The following is a 27,815-nucleotide window of genomic DNA, read 5'->3' as shown; positions in this document are numbered from 1 at the left end:
TTGAGCTGGGGCCAGGACCATTCAAACTGCATAGCTGCGACACAATGGAGGAGGGGTGGAATAGCTGCTGGGAAGGCAGCATGATATCCTTGACAAGGGCCCAGTAGACCACAAGGTGGCAACTGGTCCTATCTGTAGACACAGGCGAGACACCCTTGGGGACTCTCAGAAGTACTTGGAGTGGAGATTGCAAGATGCCAAATTCTTGTATGGCATGGATCAGAGAAATCTGGGTTATTTTCAAGAGGGCAACCCATTTGTTCCCAGAAGTTGCTGAGGCCTTGGCCAACCAGGGTTACACAATTGTAGGATTTCAGAATACCATCTGGAGGCTTGGAATACCTTTGCTTGTTTGAGGAGCTTATAAAGGAGGCTTGGGGTGGATTGCCTAGGGAGTAAGAGCTGGTGTAGGGTGGGAGCTGGAGAGGTAGGCAGCATTAGAATGGACTGCAGGTGAGGCCAGGGGTGTGGATCTCCTCCCAAAGGGGATAAGGATTCCTCAAAGGATTTAAATAAAAGGAATGACATCATCAGATTTGTACTTCATGAAAAACTCCTCGTGTGGAGGATGAATTAGAGTGAGGATGGGGATGGGGGTGGGCAGGGGGTGAGACTGTCAATTAGAGGACCAGCAGGAGACTATGGCAGTGTCCTGGGTGAGGTGAGGTGACACCCAGAACTGAGAAGGAGGTGGAGAGAAGGAAGTGAGTTTGAGAGTTATTAAGGAGGATACTGTTATAGGATTTGAAGATGAGCTGAATGAGGGAGGTAAAGAAAAGGGAGGAGTCAAGGATATCTCCCATATTTCCTTCCAGAATGGCTGCTTGGGTGGTGGAACAAACACAGATGAACAACAGGGAAGAGGGGCAGGTGTGGTGGCATTCTCACACACGAGAGGAGACAATAGGTTTGGTTTTGAACTTGTCGGGTTTGAAGTTTATGTGCGATTGGGCCTGGAGCTCAGGAAGGTCATCATCTCATCAATGGAATTTAATCCATGGGAGGGGATTTGAACAAGGAGGGAAAAGAAAAGTGTGCTCAAGGAAGGACCTTGGGGAATGTCAACATCTAAGGATAAGTTGGCGGCAGTGGTTGTTCAGTAGTAGAACTCTTGCCTTCCATGTGAGAGGTCCCGGTTCAATTCCTGGCCAAGGCACCTCATACACAAAGACTACCCATCAGTCATTGGAGGCTGGCATGTTGCTATAATGCTGAACAGGGTTCAGCAGAGCTTCCAGACTAAGACAGACTAGGAGGAAGAGCCTGGTGATCTACTTCCAAAAATTAGCCAATGAAAAACCTATGGATCGCAATGGTCTGATCCTGTTGTGCATACGATTGCCATGAGTTGAGGCCAACTTGACAGCAGCTAACAACAACGACAGCAGCAACAATGAGGGCAAGCTAAGGAGGGGAGAGCCTGAAGAAGGGCTGGGAAGAAAATCAGAGAGAGAATGTGGGAGTTAAAGGGAGAGAAATTTGAGAGAAGCAGGGAGTTGTCAGATATTAAATACTACCGTGAAATCATGTATGATAAGGCCTGAAAAGTGTCTATTGAAGTTAGCATGGAGGGGCTGCTGGTGACCTTGGAGAACAGTTTTCCTGGAGCAGTAGAGGCGGAAGTCAGTTTGCAAAGGTTTAGAGAGAGGACAGAAAAGGAGACGAGTGGGTAAGTCTGGACCCCTCTATGAAGAAGCTTGCCTGGGAAGGGAGCAAAAGAGACTGTGCCAGGAGGACTGGGAAACTGGAGAGAGTCACTTTTATTAAATTTAAAAACCAAATAAGCCAAAAAGTTAATAGACAGTGAACTAGCCAATTCAATTAATGAAGGACTTCTATTGAATGAAAAAAGTGAGCATTACCATGGACTTTTAAACACTCAATGTTTTTAAATCAATTTTTTTTTTTTTTGGTTTTTGTTTGGTCATGCTGGCATTTTCTTATTACAAAAGCAATGCAAGGTCACAGAACAGAACATCCTGATATCAACTCAAATAGGGAAATCACAAAAACAACTTAAGATTAATTTTAAAAAGAAAAAAATGCTCAAAATAGGGAATTATTGAAGTCATTATGTAAAAGATCACAATAATCAAAAAGAGGGACTGAATACAGGAGGCATAGAACTGCCCCATATGGAGATGAAAACAAGGCGATACAGGGCTATACCAGTTAGTTTTTTACTTAGGAAAAAAGGGGTAAATATTAAGGTAACCACAAAGAGGTCTAACAATTCCATAACTCAAAATAAAAACCAAGAAAAACATAATGACTCAGCAAACATGAAAATGAGGAACTCACAATTTACCAAAAAAAAGTCTCAGCACAAAAAAGTAAGTGGAAAAATGAAATTGTCAACAACACCCACATAAAGGCATCAAAATGACAGCACTAAACACATACTTATCTATAATTATGCTGAATGTAAATGGACTAAATGCACCAATAAAGAGACAGAGAGTCTCAGACTGGATAAAGAAACAAGATCTGTCTATATGCTGCCTACAAGAGACACACCTTAGACTTAGAGACATAAACAAACTAAAACTCGAAGGGTGGAAAAAAATACATCAAGCAAACAACAATCAAAAAAGAGAAGGAGTAGCAATATTAATTTCTGACAAAATAGACTTTAAAGTTAAATCCACCACAAAGGATAAAGAAGGACACTACATAATGATTAAAGGGACAATTGACCAGGAAGATATAACCATATTAAATATTTATGCACCCAATGACAGGGCTGCAAGATACATAAAACAAACTTTAACAGAACTGAAAAGTGAGATAGACACTTCCACAATTATAGTAGGAGACTTCAACACACCACTTTCGGAGAAGGATAGGACTTCCAGTAAGAAGCTCAATAGAGACACAGAAGACCTAATTGCTACAATCAACCAACTTGACCTCATAGACTTATACAGAACACTCCACCCAACAGCTGCAAAGTATACTTTTTTTTCTAGTACACACGGAACATTCTCTAGAATAGATCACATATTAGGTCGTAAAAGAAATCTTTGCAGAATCCAAAACATCGAAGTATTACAAAGAATCTTCTCAGACCACAAGGCCATAAAAGTGGAAATCAGTAACAGAAAAATCAGGGAAAAGAAATCAAACACTTGGAAACTGAACAATACCCTGCTCAAAAAAGACTGGGTTATAGAAGACAATAAGGAGGGAATAAAGAAATTCATAGAATGCAATGAGAATGAAAACACTTCCTATCAAAACCGCTGGGACTCAGCAAAAGCAGTGCTCCGAGGTCAATTTATATCGATAAATGCACACATACAAAAAGAAGAAAGAGCCAAAATCAGAGAACTGTCCCGACAACTTGAACAAATAGAAAGTGAACAACCAAAAGAATCCATCAGGCACCAGAAGAAAACAAATAATAAAAATTAGAGCTGAACTAAATGAATTAGAGAACAGAAAAACAATTGAAAGAATTAACAAAGCCAAAAGCTGGTTCTTTGAAAAAATTAACAAAATTGATAAACCGTTGGCCAGACTGACTAAAGAAATACAGGAAAGGAAACAAACAACCTGAATAAGAAACGAGATGGGCCGTATCACAACAGAAATTAAAAGAATCATATCAGATTATTACAAAAAATTGTACTCTAACAAATTTGCAAACCTAGAAGAAATGGATGAATTCCTAGAAAAACACCACCTACCTAAACTAACACAATCAGAAGTAGAACAACTAAATAGACCCATAACAAAAAAAGAGATTGAAACGTTAATCAAAAAACTCCCCCCCGCAAAAAAAGCCCTGGCCCGGACGGCTTCACTGCAGAGTTCTACCAAACTTTCAGAGAAGACTTAACACCACTACTACTGAAGGTATTTCAAAGCATAGAAAATGACGGAATACTACCTAACTCATTCTATGAAGCCACCATATCCCTGATACCAAAACCAGGTAAAGACACCACAAAAAAAGAAAATTACAGACCTATATCCCTCATGAACATAGATGCAAATATCCTCAACAAAATTCTAGCCAATAGAATACAACAACATATCAAAAAAAATAATCCACCACGACCAAGTGGGATTTATACCAGGTGTGCAAGGTTGGTTTAATATTAGAAAAACCATTAATGTAATCCACCATATAAATAAAACAAAAGACAAAAACCACATGATCTTATCAATTGATGCAGAAAAGGCATTTGACAAAGTCCAACACCCATTCATGATAAAAACTCTCAGCAAAATAGGAATTGAAGGAAAATTCCTCAGCATAATAAAGGGCATCTTTTTTATACAAAGCCAACAGCCAACATCATTCTAAATGGAGAGAGCCTGAAAGCATTTCCCTTGAGAACGGGAACCAGACAAGGATGCCCTTTATCACCGCTCTTATTCAACATTGTGCTAGAGGTCCTAGCCAGGGCAATTAGGCTAGACAAAGAAATAAAGGGCATTCGAATGGGCAAGGAGGAAGTAAAATTATCTCTATTTGCAGATGACATGATCTTATACACAGAAAACCCTAAGGAATCCTCCAGAAAACTACTGAAACTAATAGAAGAGTTCGGCAGAGTCTCGGGTTATAAGATAAACATACAAAAATCACTTAGATTCCTCTACATCAACAAAAAGAACATCGAAGAGGAAATCACCAAATCAATACCATTCACACTAGCCCCCAAGAAGATAAAATACTTAGGAATAAATCTTACCAAGGATGTAAAAGACCTATACAAAGAAAACTACAAAGTACTAGTGCAAGAAACTAAAAGGGACCTACATAAGTGGGAAAACATACCTAGCTCATCACGGATAGGAAGACTTAACATAGTAAAAATGTCTATTCTACCAAAAGCCATCTATACATACAATGCACTTCCGATCCAAATTCCAATGACATTTTTTAATGTGATGGAGAAACAAATCACCAACTTCATATGGAAGGGAAAGAAGCCCCAGATAAGTAAAGCATTACTGAAAAAGAAGAAGAAAAGTGAGAGGCCTCACTCTATTTGATTTTAGAACATATTATACAGCCACAGTAGTCAAAACAGCCTGGTATTGGTACAACAACAGGCACATAGACCAATGGAACAGAATTGAGAACCCAGATATAAATTCATCCATATATGAGCAGCTGATATTTGACAAAGGTCCAGTGTCAGTTAATTGGGGAAAAGATAGTCTTTTTAACAAATGGTGCTGGCACAACTGGATATCCATTTGCAAAAAAATGACACAGGACCCATACCTCATACCATGCACAAAAACTAACTCCAAGTGGATCAAAGACTTAAACATAAAGACTAAAACAATAAAGATCATGGAAGAAAAAATAGGGACAATGTTAGGAGCCTTAATACAAGGGATAAACAGAATACAAAACGTTACTGAAAATGATGAAGAGAAACCAGATAACTGGGAGCTCCTAAAAGAGTAAAAAGACCACCTACGGATTGGGAAAAAATTTTCAGCTATGACATCTCCGTTAAAACTCAACCACAAAAAGACAACAACCCAATCAAAAAGTGGGCAAAGGATATGAACACGCACTTCACTAAAGAAGATATTCAGGCAGCTAACAGATACATGAGAAAATGCTCTTGATCATTAGCCACTAGAGAAACGCAAATTAAAACTACGATGAGATTCCATCTCACTCCAACAAGGCTGGCATTAATCCAAAAAACACAAAATAATAAATGCTGGAGAGGCTGCAGAGAGATTGGAACTCTTATACACTGCTGGTGGGAATGTAAAATGGTACAACCACTTTGGAAATCTACCTGGCATTTTCTTAAAAAGTTAGAAATAGAACTACCATACAACCCAGAAATCCCACTCCTTGGAATATACCCTAGAGAAAATAAGAGCCTTTACACGAACAGATATACGCACACCCATGTTTGTTGCAGCACTGTTTACAGTAGCAAAAAGCTGGAAGCAACCAAGGTGTCCATCAACGGATGAATGGTTAAATAAATTATGGTACATTCACACAATGGAATACTACGCATCGATAAAGAACAGTGACCAATCTGTGAAACATTTCATAACATGGAGGAACCTGGAAGGCATTATGCTGAGCGAAATTAGTCAGATGCAAAAGGACAAATACTGTATAAGACCACTATTACAAAATCTTGAGAAATAGTATAAACTGAGAAGAACACACTCTTTTGTGGTTACGAGAAGGGGGAGGGCGGGAGGGTGGGAGAGGGTTATTTAGATAAGAACTACTTTAGGTGAAGGGAAGGACAATACTCAATACACGGAAGGTCAGCTCAACTGAACTGGACCAAAAGCAAAGATGTTTCCGGGATAAATTGAATGCTTGGAAGGTCAGCGGAGCAAGGGCGGGGGTTTGGGGACTATGGCTTAAGGGGACTTCTAAGTCAATTGGCAAAATAAAATCTGCTAAGAAAACATTCTGCATTCCACTTTGAGGTGTGGCTTCTGGGGTCTTAAATGCTAACAAGCAGCCATCTAAGATGCATCAATTGGTCCAACCCACCTGGATCAAAGAAGAATGAAGAACACCAAGGTCACACGATAACTACGAGCCCAATAGACAGAAAGGGCCACATGAACCAGAGACTTACATCATACTGAGACCAGAAGAACTAGATGGTGCCTGGCCACAACCGATGACTGCCCTGACAGGGAGCACAACAGAGAACCCCTGAGGGAGCTGGAAATCAGTGGGATGCAGACCCCGAATTCTCATAAAAAGACCAGACTTAGTGGTCTGACTGAGACTAGAAGAATCCCGGCGGTCATGGTCCCCAAACCTTCTGTTGGCCCAGGACAGGAACCATTCCTGAAGACAACTCATCAGACATGGAAGGGACTGGACGATGGGTTGGAGAGAGATACTGATGAAGAGTGAGCTACTTGTATCAAGTGGACACTTGAGACTGTGTTGGCATCTCCTGTCTGGAGGGGAGATGGGAGGGTAGAGAGGGTTAGAAACTGGCGAAACGGTCACGAAAGGAGATACTGGAAGGAGGGAGAGGGCTGACTCATTAGGGGAAGAGTAAATGGGAGTATGGAGTAAGGTGTATATAAGCTTGTATGTAACTGACTTGATTTGTAAACTTTCACTTAAAGCACAATAAAAATTATTAAAAAAAAAGCAATACATGCTACTTAAAACTCTAATTTTAAGTTTAATAGCTGCACAAAGTTACATCATATGGAATTCATAGTTTAACCATTTCACTCTTGGTGAAATTTGTTTTGTTTATTAAGATGAGTGGAGCTTTCATGCTGAAGGAGAGAGTTAAGGAGGGAAAAGCTGAAGGACCAGGAGAGAATGAGATGCCTGGTATCTCTTCCTGTTTCCAAATTCATAGCTCACCTAAGACCTTTAAGTTTCCTGCTTCCAGCCATAGTTGTTCTTAGCTGCCATTGAGTCAGCCCCCTACTCCTGGTGACCCCCTGCACAATGGAACAAAACTCTATAGTGTTTGGACCCATCTCCGTGATTGGTTGCAGATTAGACCATTGTGATCCATAAGGTTTTCATTGGCTGATTCTTGAAAATAGATCACCAAGCATTTCTTCCTAGGCTGTCTTAGTTTGGAATCTCCTCTGAAAATTGTTCAGCATCATAGCAACACTGACAGACAGGTGGTGGCTGTTCATTGGCCAGGAGTCCAACCCAAGTCTTCTACATGGAAGGTGAAGATTCTACCAAGGAACCATCACTGCTTCTTCCAGCCATAAGGACACGTCTAATTTCCAGCATATCTGGAGGAAGGAGATGACTAAGCCCAAATGATGAGCAAGGCCTTTTCCAGCTAAAGTCACCAGGCTTCTCCAATGCCCCAAGAAGACCTCACGTCTTTCAAGTATGATAATTTTCTAGACTCTTATCTCTATTGTTTTACACTCATGTTTTAAAATGCACAAAACCATTCATTGAAAAACTGCTGCCTACAGTGAAGAGTCATTTCCTCACACTAGGCTGAGGAGTTTGGACTTGATCTTACAGATGAGAAATTGGCTCATTTGCTAACCACCCCCAGAAGCCCTTCCCCTCTGTGTAGGCCAGGGCTCCTCCTGTTGCCTTTGGGCTGAATTTTCCCTCCCTTTTAAGAAACTGATCCAGAACTTCTGCAGATGTTCCATTTCACTACTGCCTTTTTGAACCTGATTACTCAAACAGTATCCAAACATTGCCCCAGGGTAATCAATCGATGTTCTGATAGCCCACTGATAAACTGCGGGACATGACCTGAAAGCCTGGAAACAATTGTTCAGTTGCACAATTCCAAGTCATCATGGAAACTGGGAGAGGAACAGGAAACCTAGGCAGAGGTCACCTTGAATTTAAAAACTGGGGAGAAGATGGATTATGGTGGAAGGTGTCAAGCCCAAGTGGGCTCCTTGAGTAGATGCATAAGAACAGAGTTTGAGGATCTGTAGAAAGGAAAGTGGTCACTATCAGAAGCCAACCTGGCTCTGCTCAGAAACCAAAACCAAACCAAGCCAGTTGTTCTTGAGTCGATTCCAACTCATGGCAACCCCGTGTGTGTCAGAGTAGAACTCTGCTCCATAGGGTTTTCAATGACTGTAATCTTTTGGAAGCAGATCCCCAGGCCTGTCTTCCAAGGCACCTCTAGGTGGACTTGAACTGCCAATCTTTCAGTTAGCAGCTGAGTGTTTAACCATTTGCACCATCCAGCAACTCAGCTCTGGTCAGAAGACCTAAGAAATCCCTTCATGTCTATTTTTGATGGGTTACAAATCAGGAGGTAGGAGGGAGGGGGCAGGGTGTGTCTGATTCAGGCAGGCATTTTACAGAGTCTTCCTAATCACCCCTGTGGAGCCTATGGAGGGCAGGGGTGGGCAGGGGTGACAGGTCCTTCTCTGACCCTACCTTTTTTATCTCCCTAGAGCTAGGCTAGGTGGATGTCCAGCTAACTACCTGGACGGTGATTCAGGAATAATTCCCACCAGGGTTGTGGGAATGTAAGGAACTAGTTTTGTAATTGGGTATGGTGGTATAGTTATCTCTTGTTTTCAGCCTTGCTCTGACCCAGATCAGGACTCTGATGGTGCTGTGGTTAAGTGCTCAGCTGCTAACCAAAAGGTCAGCAGTTCAAATCTCCCAGCCACTCCTTGGAAACCCTGTGGGGCAGTTCTGCTCTGTCCTAGGTGGTTGCTATGAGTCGGTGGCAGCGGGATTTTTTTTTTCTGACCCAGATCTAGAAACCAGGATTATCCTGAACCCACTCTAATGGGCTCAAGCATAACAACCATTGTGAGAATGGCACAGGGCCAGGCAGTATTTCTTTCTGTTGTACATAGGGTCGCTATGAGTTGGAACCAACTCTACAGCACCAAACAACAGTGTAATGTGGGATCCAGCCTTACTCCTGGGCTCATATCCCTACCTTGGGACTTTCCAGGGCTTCAGTTCATCTAAAAGTTGGGACAGAGTCTTATTCTCACCCATTCCCAGCCTTCCCAGTGAGCTCCATGCAGCCCCTGGGTTGTGCCTCTGCAGTCTGGTTGCCTGGACACCTGGGGCCCTCCACGGCTGCATTCCTCTCTCTGGCCAATCTGCTGCTTTCTACCGGCCCTGTGGCACTTCTGCCACTGAGGACAGCCAGGTGTGTCCCAAGCAAATCGTTGCTCCAGAGTCATATCTAGTCCCAGATCCCAGCTCTCCTATAGACTACAAGCCTAAACTTCTGTTTGCACAGGTGGGGTCTGGAAGTACTAGTCTATGAGACTCCATTGTCTGCCACCCCATTGGTCCCTTCGGTGGACAGCAGCCTTGGGCAGCTCCTTGAAAGTGAATTGCTGGGTATTGTGGTCCAGAACCTGGCTCTTCTCTGACCACAGCTGTTTGACCCCTGAATCAGCACTCAAGTCCAAGGAAAGCATCTGTTGCTAAACCTAGGAGAGACGAACTGCCTGTGAACTCCATGGTAATAGGACTGTGCCCGGTATGGGCGCTCCTTGTTGGATAGTGCCTAGCTGGCCCAGGTAGATCTTCTTTCCTAGGGAATTTTGAAAGTGAGATGACTCATAGGGGGAGGCAGTAAAAAGGAGAAGCAGGCAGAGAAGGGACAGGAGGGTCTCCTGCTTCTGAGATGGTGAAGAAAACGCTCTGCAGCAGTGTTGAATCTTCCTGGGGATCTGGGTGTCATCCTTGTCTCTACCAGGCCTGGCTGAGCCCCTGCTAGGGCATGTTCTGTTTTGTTCACTTCCCCATTTTCTGAGGTTTCCCAAGCCAGGATTTGTTCCTACCCAGAAGAAGGAGCCCGCTCTCCAGGAGTGAATGATCACGCCCAAAAGGTGTTGATTGAGGTCAGATGGAGGGAGGATTCAGCAGAAGGTCTTAGCCTGTTTAGTGATTCTAGCTGCTAAGGAGATGAGGACATAGATGACATGCTTATCAAATGAGGGTGTGACCTAGGGCTGAGAGGGATGCAAATGGGTGCCAGGGTTGAGGGTCAAAGCTTTTCATCAGGCTGGAGAGATAGGTTGAATTAAATGTGATGACACTCAAAATGGACAAACGGGAAATGCTATCTCCACCCACACTGCAGCACCTTGCAGCACAGCAACTCTTTTGAAAAATACTTGGTGCGTCTCATTGGCTGTAGGAAAAAAGCCCACGGAGTGAGGGCGTTGTCACTAAGGGAAAAACATCAAAACACTTGAATCCAGTAAAAATGAGAGTATGGTCTCTGGTTCAGCCTCCACCAATGGCCTTGGACAAAATGTCCTGTTCCAGTAGCCCAAGGGGGCCACTCTAGTTCGAGGAGGAGGCGAAGGGGCAGGGCGTGTGGTTCTTCCCCTGGGGGCACTCTCTGTCTGCTCTTGACTCCTTCACACTCTGCCTTTGCTTCTCTGCTTTGTGGTTTCTGACACAGGTAGGGCCTGGAGCTGCATCTGTGGAAAAGTGGGAGGAACCAGGGTTGAGCTTTGGGAAAAGAAGCAGGTGCAGGCTGCTCAGGCCCACTTCTGTTGCCTGCCAAGCAGGTAATTTGGTGAGATCTCAGAGTTGGGGCTGGGTGCAGGCCTAGGGGGCCGTCTAGAGGGGCTGCCGGGCCAGCCTTGCCTGGGGCCTGGGCTAATGAGCCAAGGGGTGGGGGTGGGGGGGCACCGTGGTTCACAGGGGTCTGGCCAGCCGACCAGGAAAGAAGCCCACCCAGGACACTGGTGTCAAAATCCTTAAAGGGATGTAAGCTCTTGTCTGCTGGAGCCTCCTCTGGTCTGGCCAGGAAACTAGTTCAGCAGGGGCGTGGGACCAGGGTTGGAGTCTGCCGAGGAGCCAAGGATCCCAGGATCTGAGAGAGACAGCACTCTTGTCACAGAGTCTCCTCAGCCTTGAGAAAGCTACACTTCTGCTCCAAGCTCTCCAAACTAATGTCTTCTCATTGGTCTGTTGCAGGCTGCTGCATTTCCACCCTGCAGCCCCTCACCTGCATCACTCCACCTTGGTGTCACCTGTTTATTTTCTGCCTCTCCTTTTCTCCCCTAATCTGTCTGTCAGCTCTCCCTCCCTCCCTCCCTTCTCTCGCCTGCCTTTATCAAACACTGATGAAGTGTGTTTGGCCAGGCACCATGGTAGGTACTTGTCCTGACAGGGAGAGCGGGAGACCAAGGAAGTTTCAGAGAAGCTTGTGTGTTGAAGATCGATGCCTGTCAGAAGATTTAGGAGTGGGATGGGTGGAAAGGAAATTCCCGTCTGAGGAAATGGTCAGAAGTATGAACTGACTAGAAGTTGGGGAATGGCAGAAACTGAAGTCCTGATCACAGTGGAAGACATTGTATGCAACTAGAGATTTTGGCCTTTATGCTGAGGCCAGTTATTAAATGTTTTTAAGCAGATCCCTGGATGGCGCAAATGGCTAAGTGCTTGACTATTAACTGAAAGGTTGGTGGTTTGAACCCACACAGCGACTCCTCAAAGAAAGGCCTGGTGATCTGCTTCTGAAAGGTCACAACCACGAAAAACCCATGGAGCAGTTGTACTCTGTCCATGAAGAAGGCCTTCTGCCCTAAGACTAGGGCCCCCTGCCTTTGCAGCCTCAGGCTAGCTGAGCCCCAGGCCTCTGCAGCTGCCCTGGCCTGGGGGAACAAGAAGATGCTTCCCCCGGAGCCTTTTTTGCCCCTGCCTGGGAGAGGCTACTTCCTGGGTGGGCCAGTAGATCACCCAGCTCTGGTACTGTCCACCCTCCTGCCTCCTCATCCCACTTCCTCCTTCAAGAGGAGACAAGGCCCTTGAGGCCAAGGTGAGGCTTCTTCCCTGTCCATCTTGTGGGCAGTAGAACCATGTACAGAACTGGTACTACCTGATGGTCAGGGCAGGCCCTAGTGTCAGACCACTCAGCTTCCTGGGTGCAAATCCTAGCTCTGCCTTGCGTGGGAAGAGCAACCATGGTATGGTTTGAACTCTCAACTTCAGTTTCCCGTCTGGAAAGTGGCAATAACCGTCCCTACTGCATGGGTGCTGTTGTAAGGATTTAAATGTAGTTATTCAGGAGTCCTGGTGGCACAGTGGTTAAGCGCTTGGCTGCTAACCAAAAGATTATTGGTTCAAACCTACCCAGTGGCTTCTTGGAAGGAAGACTTGGCAATTTGCTTCCGAAAGGATTACAGCCAAGAAAACCCTATGGGGCAGTTCTACTCTGTCACATGGGTTTGCTATGAGTTGGAATGGGTTCCAAGGCGCCCAATAACAACAACAATTCATGTGCTGAGCAGGCTGGCAGTCTCCATGAATGGTCAGCTCTATTATTTTAGCACTTGATTCTCCTGGCAGGGCAGCCCCTCTCTCCTGTCTGCCACCCCCCTGCCCTCTGGGGCTGCAGAGGAGCAGACAGACGGGAGACAGCCCATCCCTGACCCTCCTGCTGCAGTCTGAGGGTGGAATGTGCGTGCGTTTGAGTTGAGCTGATCCATGAAGCCAACCCTGGAAAACACTACACTCATCTGCCGAATCTCAGATGGAAACAAATACAAATGCTCTTTATAAACAAAGACAGATTCTTAAGAAGAGAACGAACCGAGGAGCCGGGCTGAACTGGAACCGAAGCTCTGGGCTTTCTGGCAATTTTCTTTCTGTCTAAACAGACCCTCCCATCCCCCGCCCCCAGACCTGGCTGTGCCTCAGGCTGTGGCTGCGGGTGGCTGCCTGGTTGCTGGCACCTCTCTCTCCCACAGGCAGCCACGCGCCTGGGACTCTCAGTTGTGGGAAATTCTTCCATCCGCCAGCAGCTTCTCTTACAGTGTCAGCCCACTGTGAGGAGACCATGTGTCCCTTGCCCTCTGGGGAACTGAGTTTAGCAGACAGGCCCCTCTACACCTGGGACATGTGAGCCTGTGCGTGGCCATTGGGTCAGGGCATGGGCACTGCCCCACAACCCCGATGAAGGGGACAGAAGACATGTGTCACCAGCCTCAAGGTGAGATTTGGGACTTCTACCCCCACCTCCTCTCAACCTCAGAAGCAGAGTCATCTTGGAAAGGAAGAGTTCTCACTTTCTTCTGACTTGAAGCAGGCGCCTGAATCCTCCATGTCTGCTCTCGGCACCACCTTTCTCCCATCCTCCTGGGTCAGCTATCTGTCACCTTTGCCCACTCCCCAGCTCCACAGTATCTCAGTTCGAGGCTCCCAAGGCCCCGTTTTCCATCTTCCTCATATATGCCCCTGGCCCTGCCTCAGCTTCTTCTTTGGCCCTTCCCACCTCAGCCTGCCTCCCCTCACCTCAGACAACCATAGAAGCCTTTTTGGTCAGGGATTCACACAATCTACAGACAGTTATTGGGCCCTACAAGGCTAGGTGGAGTCCCCTGGGTGGTGCAAACGGTTAATGCGCTTGACTACTAACCAGAGGCTGGGAGTTAGAACCTGCCCAGAGGCTCCTCCGAAGAAAGGCCTGGCAGCCTACTTCTGAAAAGTCAGCCATTGAAAACCCTATGGAGCACAGTTCTATGGTGACACACGTGGGGGCGCCATGAATCAGAGTCGACTCTATGACAACTGGTTCTGGTATAAGAGCAGGCACAGCACAGTCAGGTCAGTCGTGGTCCAATGCTTGGGGAACATGTAGACCCAAGCACATGCCTCTGTGGCCTTTTCTGCCTGCCTCCCGGGCCTGTCAACACTGCCAGCCCCCTTCCCCACCTGGCTCTGACCTGCTTGCATTCCCAGTAGGTGAAGACCAGGTTCCTTGATGGGACAGTCAGGGTTCTTCACAATCTTTCTAATTTTAACTTCTAATTTCTGCCTTCTGGGTCACATCCTCCTAGACCACTGAGTTTCCTGGCAGGCACCTCCCCCTAGCGGCGGCCATATCTGGGGTGTGCTGGCTCAGGGGCCTCACTAAATGTGTTCAGGCCTCAGCCCCCTGTTTTCTCCAAGTGTATTCTCCTTGTTAGGAAGGCAGGTTGCAGGGCTCCTCAGCCCCCTAGAACCAGGCTTCCTAGGAATGGGATCTGCACTTAAACCGGCTTGGTTCTGGCTCTTGTGGACTTTCAAGGAGCCCTGGGGCGTGCTGGGGGTGACTGACAGGTGATGTTCAGTCTGTCTTATCTTCAAGCCCTGTGCAAATGCAGCTTTTGAGGCCCCACCGGATAGACCTGCCTGGAGATGGGGCACTAACTTCCATAGGGGTCGTGGGCAGGGTGGAGAGAGGTGGGCACAGGTGGTCATAGGAGGTGGCCACCGATTCTGTGGGCACCAAGAAGGTGGACAAGGGGTCTCTGGAGGTGAGGTATCATGCTGGGGATCCCTACCCTTGGGAAGCCCCAACCTAATGGGAAAAGGAAATAGACCCACCCTGGGGGTGCAAGCCACTGAGACTCCAAACTGGAGACACGCTTATGAATCATCATTATTATTTTTTTCTGAGAAGGAAGGACACCTGCCCAGCCTAGCAGCTGAAGCAGCTGCAACCCCCAGTACCCACAGTGCCTCCTGGGGTGACCAGGTATCCCATAGGTACTGAAGGAAGCCTAGGACAACAGGTAGGAAATGGAGCGGGCAAAGGTGGCCTGATGTATGCCTCCCATCTCCACACCTGTTGACGTCAGGGCAAGACTGGCCTTCTGTCCTCTGACCTGTTTCTGACATTCGGTAGCACAGGCTGCCTTTTCCTCAGCCCCTCTACCCGGAGGCCTGGCTTGCTCTAACCCCGTTGTCAGCATTCATGCTGGGCCAGAACCACCGTGGTTATGGGCAGTGGTCAGAGCAGCAGGAAAAGAACAATGCATGACTCAGAGTTCCATGCTTCTGTTGTGGGTTCTAATTTTAGGCCACTGTTCCATTCCTTTCTTTGCCTTTCCCAGAATTCTAACGGATGGGGGCAGGAGAGCTTGCCAAGATGGAGGCCAAGAAGGGTTGTTGGGCAAGATCGGGGACTGAGGCACTGGCTCTGGGTGCTGGGTTGGGAGTGGGAGTTCTGAAGAAAATGACCCTTATGACAAGGATCGCTACTTTCAGGGAGAGGCCTAAGAGTCAGGAAACTGGTCAGGCTCTGACCCTTGCGGGCCCTCTGATTACTCAGCTATGTCATTCGAGCTACAGGGAGTATCATCTGGAAACCCCATAAACTCTGAGTCACTCGGGTTCGCAGGCGAGTGAAAAGCCCCACAAATTTCAGAGAGGCAGAAGGCTCGTGAGCTGGTGCATGCGTGCCAGTGCATGTGTGCCCTTCTGCCCGAGATTCACGTGCTCTGCGGCCAGGCAAGAGGTGAAGAGAATCTGCTCTATGGCTCGTGGCTTCCCTTACCCCATCCGCGGAGTGACTTGCACCCGCCCCATTCAACAAGTGCTCCAGGAATGAGGGTGGACACTGAGGGTATCTTCACTGCCAGAAATCCCCAGCTGTGTCTTCCTTCCTGGGGTCTCCGGCACTAGCCTTGATTATAAATGGCAGGCAGAGGGTTATTTGTGGAGTCTGCCAGCCTGTGTCTTGGTGTTCACATGTTTCTGGAGGGTTCTTCATTTCCCTAGAACAGAACGTGGTGACTCATAGCTCCTTGCATTCTGACATCTGTGTGTGTGCACACGTGTGCACGGTGACAAGTGGGTTAAGTTTCTTCCCTGAGTTGTGAATAACCATGGTCCTGCCTGAAAACTTTGAGCAGGGATGTGAACTACCTCACCTCACCTCACTTCATCTCCCTTCACGTCACCTCACCTTTGCCGCCTTCACGTCCCCCAAGTTGTTTACTCAGGTGCAATCTGGGGGAAAGAACAGAGGTGGGAATCCCAGAGCCCTGGAACCCCAGCTCCACTCTCAGATGGGTAGTGTGGCCCTGGGCAGTTTCTGGTTCACGCTGGGCCTTGGTTTTCCTGGAAACCAGGGCCTTGCCTGCTCTTCTTTTCTCTTTAGATACCTCTGGAGGGCAGAGAACTCTGAAGGGAGCCCAGGGCCCACAATTGTGCTCTTCTTGCTCCAGGAAGGTCCCCCTGATGGCACCTCTTTTCCCTTGTCTGCTCAGGCAGAGGGGAACAGTTGGGGGCCCCAGAACTACATGAGGGTTTGGGGCCTGGCGTCCCTTCCTGCCTCTTTCCTGCCCTCCTTCCAGAGTGCTCTCTCCTGCTGAGCCCCTTAGCCCTCCACCTCCTCATTCAGGGATGCTCCATTGTCTCCCTCCCCTCTCCCCTACAAACTTCCAGACTTCTCTACCAACTGTGCCCTCTATATCCCCCTTTCATCAGCCTTAGGGCTCATTTCCCCCAATTCAGCTCCCCTTCTTCCTGACCCCATTTTGTTCTTCCCTTCAAAATAAGAAACATTTGCTTTGTCTCCTCCCATGCAAATTCCCCGAGCAAAAAAAAAAAAAAATTTTTTTTTTTTTCCAGTAATGTCAACAAACCAAAAGTCCACTCCATCAGGAAGTTTTTCTTAATTTTCATTTATCCTAGCCTAAGTGATCTGCCCTAGGTATCTACTGCTGTGTCACAAGCAATCCACATCTTATTACTTCTCACAGTTTTGTGGGATTCAGAAAGGGCTTAGCTGAACAATTCTTTCTCCCCTTCAACGTGGATGAAATTTACTCGGTGAAACTCAACTGGGGAAGGGCTGGTCTGGAGGGTCTAAGAAGGCTTCATTCACCGTCTAGTGACTTCCTTCAGGGGCAGTGGTCCAAAGCCCTAGACAGGAGCTACCAGGTGGGGCTCAGCTGGGGCTGCTGGCCACAGTGCTTACAGGGGTCTCCCCAGTGTGGCTGCCTGACAGCCCATTGGGAGCCAGAGGAGGGAAGAGAACCACTTTCAATGGTAAGACCAGCAAAGACTTAGCAGCCATCTTTAATCTACCACACCATCTTTCAAGGCCTCTCGTTTTGCTCTTGCAGATGTGCTGTTACTTTGTAACCCTCTTCCAGGTCCTTGATGGCCTTAGTTTCCCCAGCTAGGCTGGGACTTCCCGTGGGAGGTCTTTGCTAGGTGCTATTTTTTTTTTTTTATAGGCAGAGGCTCTATCCAACTGATGCTTAAGAAAGACAACAGTTGAGGCCCCAGGAGCTGGAACAAGAATTGCTTAGGCCAAGCATCACACTAACCACACGTGTTCCTATGAGCACTCCAGGCACCAGGTACAAGAGTGGGACAGTGATATCCCAGCTCAAGAACCCCACTGGGGAGAGGGATTGTAGGGTAACAACTGCCTGGTCAGAGTGAGCAGGGGATTGCTGTCTGTCTTGCTGATGGCAGTTTCCATTCAGGGTTCCTGGCTGATGTAGGTTTGAATTTGACTATCTGGATGAAGCTCCTGATTTCTCACCTGTTTCGGTAACAAGAAGCTGTATGGCATGATGGGTTAGGTCACAGGCTCTGGGGTCACGGTGCCTGCATTCAAGCCTGGATCTGCCACTTGCTATTATGCAACCTGGGAGAAGGTATTGAATCTCCCTGAACCTCTGGTTCCTTTTCTTTCAGATAGAACAGGAAATAGCACCTACCTCATCGAGCTGTTACAAGGATTAAATAAGATAATGAAGGTTAGCAGCTGTCATTATTGTCAGTATTATTGTCCTCAATTATTAGGCCCCCACCAGGAGGAGATGGAAAGAAGAGGAAAAAGAACCATTTCAGGGAGACTAGTAATTGCAGAGAGGAACACCATTAATTAAAACAAAGAGAAAAGAATTCGTGACAATTTATGTGGCTGTAGTACAAGTCAATGTACAAAACACCTTTATAAACTTTGGCACACTATTTAAACACTTGCTTTATTTTGACAAAGTTATAGACATACCTGGTTTAAAAAGTCTAGTAATTCTACCCTTCCAGCACCCTGAGTCTCACTCCCCAGAGGCAGCCCATTTCAACTCTTTTAGTGATATTAGTCTCTGTCTTAGGCTGACTTCTCTAGAGAAAACAAAACCACTGAAACGTATACACACACACACACACACATATATAAACATATATAAAAAAATGAGAAAGAAGGATTTATCTCAAGGAAATGGCTCACGTGTTTGTAGAGGATGACAAGTCCCAAGTGTGTAGGTCAGGAGTCAGGCTGGAGGCTTCTCCTGACTCATGAACACAAGATAGGCAGGTCAGATGGCATGTGGTAGGCTGCTGGCCCACAGGCTTCAGAGGCTGATGAATCCCAAGATCAGCAGGCAATATAGCAGGCTGCTGGCTCAGGTCCCAAGAACTGGAGGTCAGATGATGATGAGCTGGATGCAAGATCCAGAGTGAACAAAAGCCAGTGAGCTTTGTCAGAACGTTCATATATACTGAATGCAGGCCACACTCCTAAGGAAACTCCCCTTACAACTGATTGGCTGATCACATCATGGAGGTGATTAAATTATACCACAAAACTAAGGATACCTATATCATTACATAATTGCCAAACTACATCATTACATAATTGCCAAACCACTTAGAATCATGGCCCAGTCAAGTTGACACACAACTTTAACTATTAATGTCTGTATATTTTTAAAGATTATATTTATACAGCTATTTCTTATGTTTTTTCCCTCCCTCCCTTCTTTTTTCAGATTTGCATATTGTCTATTGACTTCCTTTTATGGGAAATGTGGTTTTCACTATCATCTCATTCTCAGCATATAGATGTATTTGACCTCCAATAAAATTATGCCACCTTTTTGGATGGACCAATATCCAGCCTTGACATTATGACCATACTAACCCATTCTTCACAGCTGAGCCATGTAGCATACTATGATCACGTTTTGCTTTTTGTGCAACTTTTAATTTTCCCTGGAGTTAATAAAGATCCATTTTTGATTACTTAGTTTTTACATATGTCACAAATTAATTTTTTAACTCTCTAAAGGAAGTGAAAACTCCTCTCAACAATCTGAGACATACTGTAATTAGCATTAATAATCAAATGACCCCATTTTATTCTTGTCAACAGCCTTCATCACATGTTGGTGATCCTTGGCTGTCTGCTCATATGTGAGATTGGGGCACTAAAAAACTACTTGGAAACTATGTGTGTGGTGAAGCTTTGCAGCTGTGGGTGACCTTGTTGGTGGCAATCTGGTTAGGATGATCAGTAGGGGTTCCACAGAATGTCATCAGTATGTGCAGGTCTTTTTTTCTGGGCTTGTTGGTTTAATAAGTGGGGGCAGAGGGGGAGTTCTGCATAAATCCTACTGCTAGGACGTGGGAGCTGAGTTGGGAGAGGGAGCTGTATGCAACCTTTAATTAATACCCTAATTTACAGTCCAGAATCCACCCCACACCTTGGCTGTGCCCAGTGCTTCTAAATCTAGAGCTTCTCTGTTTCAGTCTTTCCAGAGAGGGAATCCATAGTCTTCTGCCAGAGTGAGAGAGGCAATGAAGGTCTAATTATCCTTCACAAATATTTTCAATCAAGCCTTCTATTTTCAGTTGCACATGTACCCTCCCTTTCAGAGGTGCCTGGTACTTCCAGTTCTTAGGTAGTTCAGCAGTTCCGAAGCCCAGCTAAACTATTTGGTCTTCCCCAGAAATTCATTTCACCAGACTGTTGTCAGTTACCACTTGGCTGGCCACTTTGTACCTTCTAATATGTTGTGAGAGCCCTGGTTAAGAGCTACACCTGCTAACCAAAAGGTCAGCAGTTCGAATCCACCAGCCACCCCTTGGAAACCCTGTGGGGCAGTTCTACCCTATAGAGTCAGTATGAGTCAGAATCAATTCGATGGCAAAGGTTTGGTTTTTTGTGGTTTAATATGTTGTGACTGTTTATTCCTTTCCTGTTTGTCATTGTGGGTTTGTGCCTAAAGAAAGATATTTTACTTTTGTTTTAGTGGGACTTCCAGGAAGAGTGGCTCAGTCTGCCATGTTTAACCGGAAGTTCCAGTGGATATTATTCAGCCACTTCATAATGAGGAAACTTGGGCTCACCAAGGTTGTTGTATCAGTCAGGGTTCTTTAGAGAAACAGAACCAGTAGGACATAACTCTATGTATATGTATGTAGTTAGTTGCTATTGAGTCGATTTGCACTCATGGAGACACCATGTGTGCAGAGTTAGAACTGCCCCATAGGGTTTTCAAGGCTGTGACCTTTCGAAAGCAGATTGCCAGACCTGTCTTCTGAGGGGGTTTGACCCATCAACCTTTCAGCTAGTAGTTGAGCACTTAAGCATTTGCACCATCCCAAAACCCAGTGTCATCGAGTCGATTCCGACTCATAGTGACCCTAGAAAACAGTAGAACTGCACCATCCAGGTATATATATATATATATATATGTAGGAAACCCTAGTGGCCTAGCAGTTAAGAGCTATGGCTACTAACCAAAAGGTTGGCAGTTTGAATCCACCAGGCACTCCTTGGAAATCCTATGTGGCAGTTCTATTCTGTCCTATAGGGTTGCTATTAGCCAGGATTGACTCGACAGCAATGGGTTTATTTATTTTTTTTTGGCATATATATACATAAATATGGAAAACCTGGTGGCGTAGTGGTTAAGTGTTATGGCTGCTAACCAAAGGGTCAGCAGTTCAAATCCGCCAGGCACTCCTCGGAAACTCTATGGGGCAGTTCTACTCTGTCCTATAGTGTCACTATGAGTCAGAATTGACTCTATGGCACTGGGTTTGGTTTTTATACATACATATAAACTGAGAGATTGATTTACTTCAAGGAATTGATTTATGTGATTGTAGTATTGGATCACAATCCAGTTCTCTTGTGAGGTTGGAACGATTTGTCTATAAGGCAAGGAATGCCAAGAATTGCCGGTAGCCACTGGCAGCCAGTAGAGAGCATGAGATGAATTCTCCCTCAGAGCCTGCAGAAGAAATTGCGCCTATGAACTGCAGCATCAGTTTCCGCCTGAGAGTTTCCAGCCTGCCAGCCTACCATACAGATTCAGGCTTGCCAGCATTGTTGTTGCTGTGTGCCGTCGAGTCAATTTCAATTCATAGCGACCCTATAGGACAGAGTAGAACTGCCCCACAGAGTTTCCAAGCCGTGGCTAGTGGATTTGAACTGCTGACCTTTTGGTTATCAGCCTAAGCTCTTAACCACCTGGCGATCAATACTTAGTCATTCCCACCGCCTCGCCATCAGTACTTAGTCATTCCCAATACTTAGTCATATCACTGGCTGCCCCTTTTCCTCAGGCCCCTGTGTTTCTCGTCTTTCCCTCCTCACTTTGGTCCTCTTTCCTCCCCCCATCTCTCTCCACATTCCAGGTGACCTCATTCTCTCTTTTTCAGCCTGCCCAGGAAAACTCAATGTTTCCCTCACAATTTTCTGCAGAACAATTGGAGCAGTTTCTTCTGTGTTCTTTTCATACCATGGAAGTAGCTGGAAGACAGGTGGTGGGGAGAAATTTATTTTTACTCACTAAGAATCCCTTCGCTTGGCTGCTAACTAAAAGGCAAGTGGTTCGAACCCACCAGCTACGCCACAGGAGAAAGACGTGGCAGTCTTCTTCCATAAAGATTTACAGCAGTCCTACAGGTTGACTCTGTGGCCGTGGATTTTTTTTAAGAATCCCATTGTATTAGAATAAAAGGGAAAACTGCTGGAATAAAAAGACTCCAAAATTATGTGACTGAAAACAATTTATTTCTCTCTCATGTAGGTTGGGGAATCTGCTCCATCCAACCATTCAGGGAACCAGGCTGATGGCAGCTCTGCCAACTTGAGCATTGACTGCCAAGGATGTTCTAGTCCTTTCTGTCTCAGTCAGCTGAAGGAACGTGAAGAAGTGGATGAGAGGGATTATGAGTCAGGCCTGGTAGAAAGCACATATCATTGCTGCTCAGAGTCTACTGTGAGGCTAGTCACACGGCCTTGCCTTCGGCAAAAGGGACTAAAAGGGTAGTATCGAGCTGGGATGCTGCTTCTCAGGTAGAGCTACTACTGTGGAGTAAATGGAGAGAGCGTTTTTGTGGACAGCAAATAACTTCTGCTGCAACTATCAAGATATTACTACCCAAATGGAAATCATCTTTCTAAACGGAATGCTGCCTCCTGGCAGGTATGGTGGCTCAAACTGTACCTGGATTTTTGAAGGAAAAAAAAGGTTTTTTCTTTATGTGATGTCTATCTGCCCATCCCCCCTTTATATGTCTGCGTTAGCTCTTAAAACAAGGGGAAGAAACCATCGGTCAGTCAGGAACTTACTAGGTAGAGATGGATTGGGTTTCCCAACCCTTCTGCTCCTATGAAGTTGTCTCACCCTATTTTCTGTGTATCACCAGTCAGGGATTTTGTTGAGCTTTGCTTTTAGTTTGATATGAAATAAAGAATATTGACGTTTACTATCCTGCCCCCCAACACGCTTCTCCTCACCTACATTCTGATATTCTCCTTTAGGAGATATGCCTTTTGGGGTTTAAGAATTGTTGGGATTGAGGGAGGTGTAGGAAGCTTACATCTTGCATGGAAAGTAAGTAGACAGATTACCTAGAAGACCTACAAAAAGCCCAGGCTTCGAGCAGACAGGCATAGAGTAGAGGGCCAGTTATGACACAAGGTATGCGCAAACAAGGAGTCTCTGGGAGGTGCAAATGGTTAAGCCCTAAACTACTAATGAAAAGGTTGGAGGTTCAAATACACTCAGAGGTGCCTCAAGAGACAGGTCTGGTGATCTGCTTCTGAAAGGCCACAGCCTTGAAAACCCTACGGAGCAGTTCTCTTCTGGGTGCATGGAGTCACCACGAGTCGGAATCTAATAGTTCTAGCAAAAGTCACTCTCATTGCCCTGAGATTGGTCACAAGCTCATTGCTTGAACTAATCACCTGGCCAGGGAATTATCGTGCTTTCATTGTCACATATCTGTCCACCTCGTGGGTCTGGAGACCAAGTCATCTTCACTCAGTCCACAGGAATGGAGAACGGAGAAGGGATGATTCCTGAAAGGGAGCGATGGGTACTGTGCCAGCAAAAACAACAACTGTTCACTTACCCAACCTAACTATTCATGTGGAAGGCAATACAGAGGTATTGTTAGATATGCCAGGATTCAGAAAGTAAACCATTCTTGTACTCCCTCTGAAAAACTACTTGAAGAAATACGACTGAGAAATGAATCAAAATAAGAACTCAAATATGGAAGTTATGCTATAAAAGAAATGGTAGCAAGCAATGAAGCCATTGTTAACAACTTTGTTAGAAATTTAATGAAATGAGGAAAAAAAGTCACTAGAAAGCTAACCAAACTAAAAAGACATTTATAGTATTAACCTACACCAAAAACCTTTTGTTATTACAAAATGAAATTCTCATGTTAGGTTAAGCCAGCAAGGGAGATAGAGCTGCAGTAGGGGAAAACAAGAGCAAACTGGAACCCACCAGGGCCAACGGGAACCTGTGTTTCTTTCTTAATCAGTTGCTATCAAATCAATTCCAACTTAATGCAACCCCAAGTGTGTCTGAGTAGAACTGTGAGCCATAACGTCTTCAATGGCTGATTTTTCAGAGGTAGATTGCCAGACCTTTCTTCTAAGTTGCCTCTGAGTGCATTAGAACTTCCAACTTTTTGATTAGTAGCTGAGCACATTAACTGCACCACGCAGGAGCTCCTGTCTGTCTCTCAGAAGCAAAAAATCAAACCTGTTGCCGTTAAGTTAATTCCCACTCATAGAGACCCTATGGGACAGAGAAGATCTGCGCCATAGAGTTGACAGAAGCAGATTGACACATCTTTTTCCCACGGAGCAGCTAGTAGGTTTGAACCAGGGACTTTTTGATTAGCAGCGGAGCCATTAACAATTGCACCATCAGGGCTCCTTGTGTCTTGCCACTGCCAATAAACTGACACCAGCTTCACATTCAATGGACCAGAATTCTGAGAAGCAGAAGGAGATCTGGTGGGACCCAAGGGCCTGGTTGCTGCCCACATCAATGATCAGACAACAGATTAGCAAAAACATTTGTGAATTGTAATAGTACCTGGCCCTACACTGACCTTCATGTAAAAAAATGACTGCCTCTTCACCCTTGCCCTCTTGGGGACCAACCCTAACCTACAACCATATAACGGAGGGAATTCTGTGAAATTTAGTTCTTCCCGACTAGCTAAGTGGTCAGGGTACAAAGTTACCACGATAATTAAATACAAGAGGATGAAAGCTAATGTATTCAACAGCTAATTAAAAAATTTAGAAAAGAGTAACAAAACAAACTTAATGAAAGTCAAAGGAAGAAATTAATAAAGAAAAAAGCAAAACTTAATGAATCAGGAAACGAAGACTCAATGGATTTATTAAACAAACCAAAGTGTTTATTTGCATAAAGGCTAATAAAATAAAATGAACCTTTAGCAGGGTTAATAAAACAAAAAAGAACATTTGATACTTTATGAATGAAAAATGGCACAAAATCTTAGAAAGAGAGATTTCTAAAGAAAAAGACAGCCATAGACAATTGGAAATTGAAGTAAAATATACAATTAATAAGGGCATTAAAGCCTTAAAACAATCAAGGATACATGTAACAATTATGTGCAAGACATATGCACTGACAATTATAAGACATTGCTGAGAGATTCACAAGTGAAATAGAGAGATATGCCGTGTTCATAAATTGGAAGACTCAATATTATTGAGATTTCAGTTGTCCCCAAAATGGTCTATAGGTTCAAAACAATTAAAATTCAATTCCCACTAGGTTTTTTTTTTTTTTCTTTTGGTAGAAATTGACAGGGTGATTCTAAAATTTATATGGAAATGCAAAAGACAGAATAGTAAAAAAAGTTTTTTAAGGCAGGACAAAGTTAGAGGACTTTTACTATCTGATTTCATGAGTATAAACTTCAGTCAAAAAGACAGCATTGTATTAGTGGGATGATGGACACGCAGATCAATGCAACATACACGGCCAGCTGGTTTTCAACAAAAGTGCTAAGATAATTCAATGGGGGTAGGGTATACTTTCCCACAAATGGAACTATCGGATATTCCCATGCAAAAAGCAAAACTTGATCCTTACATCACACCATAAAAAATTTAAAATGAAATGTATCACAGACCCAAATGTAAGAACTAACACTATAAAGCTGCTAGAAGAAAATCATTGTGACCTTGGGCTAGGCAAAGATATCTTAAATAAAACACAAAAACACAAAGTGTAAAAGAAAAAAATATATATACTAAATCAGACTTCATAGAAATTAAAAACCTTGCTTTTTGAAAGACACTATTAAGAAATTGAAAAGACATGTTGCAGACTGGGAGAAAATATTTACAAATATATCTGATACACAATGAATTCTTACAATTTGACAATAAGAAGGCTCATAATTGATTAAACAATGGACAAAATATTTGAATAAACACATCACCAAAGAAGATATATAAGTGGCAGAAAAACATGAAATGATACCCAACATTATTAGTCATGAGGGATATGCAAATTAAAACCACAGTAAGATATTACCCAGCACACACTAAAATGGCTAAAATTAAAAAGACTGACCATAAAATTATTGTCAAGGGTATGGAACAACTGGAATGCTCATGTATTACGAATAGGAATGAAAAATGCTATAGCTACTTTGGAAAATAGCTTGTGAATTTATTATAAATGCAAGCAGTGATCCCATTCTTAGGCATTTATCCAAGAAGAGTGAACTATATGTCCATGTGTAGTCTGTACACAAATGTCCATAGCAGCTTTATCTGTAATAGTTTCCTGTGGCTGCTGTAACAAAATTACCACAAACCTGGGGGCTTAAAACATTAGAAATGTATTCTCTCGTGGTTCTGGGGGCCCGATTTCTGATATCAGCCTCACTGGACTGTCATCAAGATGTTGGGAGGGCTGTACTCCCTCTGGAGGCTCCGGGCGGGGGGGGAATAAATTCCTTGCCTTTCCAGCTTCTGGTAGCTGCGGGACTTTCTTGGCTTGTGACTGCATCACTCCAGCATCTTCAAGCCTCTCTGCACCGTTTTCACATGACCTTCTCTGTGTGTGTGTGAGCTCTCTCTGCCTTCCTTTTGTGCAGACACATGTGATTGCATTTAGGGCCCAGCCTGATAATCTAAAATCATCTCATTAACTTAATCATATTTGCCAAGATGCTTTTTCCATATAAAGTAACATTGACAGGTTCCAGGGATTAGGACGTGAATATCTTTGTTTGGGGTGGGGGAGGGTATTTTTTAGCCTACCACAGCCATAAAAAAAAGGAAATAATTCAAGTGTTTATCATCTGGTGAATGGATAAACAAATTCTGATATATCCACATAATGGAACACTACTCAGCAATATAAAGGAACAAACTACCGATATGTGTATGGTAGGGATGGGAAGAGGGTGTTGGCTGCAAAGGGGCACAGGGGGACTTTTTGACATAAAAAATATTCTATATTTTTGGTGGAGATTACACAGAAGCATTCATTTGTTGAAAGTCATTGAACTGTACATTTAAAGTGGATGATTATTTAAAATGTAAATTATACTTTGATAAAGCTGATTTTAAAAAGAAAAAGACAACAAGTTTAAGAAATTTGAAAACCTAGATAATCGGTGAGTTTTAAGGAAAATATAAATGAGTCAAGAAGAAACAGAAAGTCTGAACAGACCAATAAACATGGAATAAATCAAGATGTTTGTAAAGAAGTTTGCCCCTTTTTCCCTACTTTCTCCAAATTACCCCACTGGAACAGAAGGTAGATGGGTCTGTAGGCGATTTATTTCAAACCTGAGAGGAATTCTATGCAATTTAAATTGCTCTAGTGCATAAAAAAGGAAAACTTTTTCAGCTCACTCAATAAAATTTATTTAGCCTTAATACAAAAGCTTAATAAAGCAGCACAAAACAGAAAATTATCGAATAATATACTTAGGAATACTTATGAATATATATGCAAAAATTCCAGTAAGACATTAGCAAATCAAGTGCATTCATAAATGAAAATAATACACTCTGCTAAAGTAGGGCTCATTCTAGAAATGCAAGGTAACTTCGTGGAACTAAGAAAAACAAACAGATGTTAATGAACTTTGGACACTTGCTTCCCACCCCTCCGTCTCCAAGTCCCTGTGGCTGGTGAATTACATTCCCGGAAGGGTCTCCTCATAATATTGTTTATTTGGGGGCTGCAAAGGACTGAAGCCCAGTTCCAAAGAGTTGTTTTGTGAGGTAAGGAGTGATTGACATGGATTCTGGTGCCTGGGCTCACCACTCTAGGACTCCTCTACTTCCATATCCTAAGCTCATGGGACTCACACAGACAAGGGTCTGGCCTTCTCCTAATTGGACCGACTGACAGAGAAGGCAAAATTCCCAATGGAAAATGAGCTTAGGCCAAAGTAACACATTTTAGAATCATAGCCAGTTCGAACAAAAAACAACACACAACGAGATTCCATATGAAGGAGAAACAGTAGAACAGATGGACCACTGATT

The sequence above is a fragment of the Loxodonta africana genome, chromosome 15 (genome assembly GCF_030014295.1).
Source record: "Loxodonta africana isolate mLoxAfr1 chromosome 15, mLoxAfr1.hap2, whole genome shotgun sequence".
Lineage (NCBI taxonomy): Eukaryota > Metazoa > Chordata > Mammalia > Proboscidea > Elephantidae > Loxodonta > Loxodonta africana.
This window is presented reverse-complemented; position numbering follows the sequence as displayed.